Source organism: Cebus imitator, unplaced genomic scaffold (genome assembly GCF_001604975.1).
Source record: "Cebus imitator isolate Cc_AM_T3 unplaced genomic scaffold, Cebus_imitator-1.0 Scaffold197, whole genome shotgun sequence".
In the NCBI taxonomy this organism is placed as follows: domain Eukaryota; kingdom Metazoa; phylum Chordata; class Mammalia; order Primates; family Cebidae; genus Cebus; species Cebus imitator.
In genome coordinates, this window is record NW_016107512.1 from 495,795 (window position 1) to 498,593 (window position 2,799).

Sequence of the window (2,799 nt, forward strand, 5' to 3'; positions counted from 1 at the left end):
AAAAAAAAAAAAAAAAAAAGAGACAAATGACGAGAAGACCTCCTTGTCAGGGCAGCTCACAGAACCAAGTTCCTGGAAGCACCTGGCTGAGGGCCCCTGGTACTCCAGCCTCATGATCCACCCCCAGTGGAGACCCTCCTGCCAGACCCTTCTCTCAGACACCCTCAGCCATCTGTCTCTACTCTTTACTTGTCTTTGAGAAAATTTAGTGCCTCTAAATTCTGGAACAGACTCCGATCATCAAGAAGAAATGTCACCTGAATTAATGACAGTTTGGAGTTTGGTTTAACAAGCCAAGGACTCCAACAGAGGAATGCTGCGGTTACTTAAGTGGAGACCCAGTGATTTCAGGTCAGGGTCAGCTTTGGTCCCAAGAGCCAAGAGGGCCAGTAAAATGGTAATTCGGACATTATACTCCTGCTGACTTGGGCACTCAGTTCTGGGTCAAGCTAGAACACAAGACAGTAGACACCTAGCCTTGCTGGACAGGTGTCTTGCTGTCCAGGGCTGGGTGCAGTGGCTCATACCTGTAATCCCAGCACTTTGGGAGGCTGAGGCGGGCGGATCACCTGAGGACAGGAGTTTGAGACCAGCCTGACCAACATAGAGAAACCCTGTTCCACTAAAAATACAAAATTAGCTGGGCGTGGTGGCACATGCCTGTAATCCCAGCTACTGGGGAGGCTAAGGCAGGGGAATCACTTGAATCCGGGAGACAGAGGTTGCAGTGAGCCGAGATGGAGCCATTGCACTTTAGCCTGGGCAACAAGAATGAAACTTTATGTCAAAACAAAAACAAAAACACACCACCATGTTCAGGTAAAAATTACATCTGCCACTGACTAAGCACCTACTGTGGGCCAGTCGCCATGGTACATGCTGGGTAGATATTCTCTTGTTTGATCCTCACGGCAATTCCATCAGGGAGGAACTTCTATTATCCCTGTGTGACAGATGGGGAAACTGGGGCACGAGTCAAGTTGCTAGTAAGTGGTGATGCCAAGTTTCAAAGTTCAGCACCCTTGGCAGAGAGACTGGACTTAGCCATGCTTTGATCCAGGAGCAGAATTAGGACGCAATGGGAAGAACTGTAGGGACTTCATATGACTTGTTGAGTGGGGGCTTGTTAGGAAGTGAGCTCCCTGTCCTGGAAATGTGTGAGCAAACACTAGATAAACATCTTCAGGAATCCTGTTGCAGAAATCACTGGATGGGTCCTAGCTTAGCTGCCCTACAAGCTCTGAGATTCTATCTTGAACCCTGTGAACTATACAGAGCACTGAAGGGTTCACACAGGCCCTTCTCACCCTTGCCTCAGCCTTCCTTATACCTTTCTGGAGGCCCAAGGGTGCCTCATTGCAAACCCCCCACCACGAGTATGATGCCCCTTGAAGATATTGGTCAGAGAGCACCACAGAGCTCAGGAAGCCTAAGCTCTGAGGGCCTCCTATGAGGCTGATTTGCCCTCCGGAGAGGCAGGCAGGGACAAGGGCAGTCAAGTCTCTTCTTGCACACCTGCCTGGCCCCTCCCCTCAACACATCCAGGAGCCATTTCTAAGGAAATGAGAGTAGAGGGGCAGAGTTGGGAGAGGGGCGTAGGGCAGGCCCCAGGGGAAAGCAGGTTCACCCTGTAGTTAACTGGGAAATGTACTGGCTTGGATTTCATGATTCCTGAACTGGAGCGCTGGAATGTGATCCCCTGCTGAGACTCAACCCAGGAAGAAGCACCCAACACAGTCTCCCTGAAGCCCGCCTGAGAAACAAGGCGTCTTCCGGCCAGGCTGGGAGCAGAGGGTGGAGGAGACACACGACTGGCCTCCAGCCCCGGCCCAAGCCACTCATTAACTTCATGGCCTGAGGCAAATTACTTCACCTCTTGGCCTGTTTCCTCCTGTACAGCGGTGATAACATCCCGCCAGTGAGGCCTGATAAAGATAAATATTCGACAAGGTCCTGTGGAAAGCTGTGTTTATACCCTTGTAAAGTGCTATTATTACCCAGGGGGGCCCTTGGGGAGGGCCCCTCCTGGTCTGACCTGAAATGTCACTCCCAGACAGGATGCTGGGTCCTGTCCTTTCCTGAGGGCAGCCCAGGGGTGGGTGTGTAGGGCCTGTTTCTAAAGACGACAACCCAGCACTCAGCAAACATGCACTGATGTTGGTGATGATCTTTGGATGATGATGGTGATGGAAACTGATGCCATCTGTGCACCACACCCTGACGGCAGGGCGGGTTCAAACACAGGGGCAGCAGTTACCCTCCTAGGCATTGCTCCCACCCACCTCTTCCCGCCAGGAAAGCTGTCCACTCACCCCGCCCTCCCCTCAAGAGGAAAATTCCTGTAGTAGACCTTGTGGGCCAGAGGCAGTGACCAGGGGAGAGGACAGGAAAGGTTGGGGGCCACACTGAGCTGGAAGTCAACTCCTTGGACACCCCCAAGCCCCACAAACGTACTCATCGAAGCAATTATAACTTGCTCTAGGGAGACCCCAGGGGTCAGGCCAGGATCTGGTGACCCAGAGAATGAGAATAACTGCCTCTTCTTGATTCGTTCAGCAAATCAACAGCCTGGGGGACTGAAGAGTTGTGACTTCTAAGGGAACAGTTGGGTTGTTAAGACAGCTTGCAGGAGTCTTGTCTATTTCCAAAGTGGTGTCATGTTCATCACTGGCTACTTCTCCTACCAGGTCTATGTCTTTCAGGTGCAAAAACTGAGCCCATTTGGGTAATCAAATGCTTAAGGTAGCAGAGATAACAACCAAGTCAGGACTAGACCCTGGGTCTCTTAGAGATAATGAC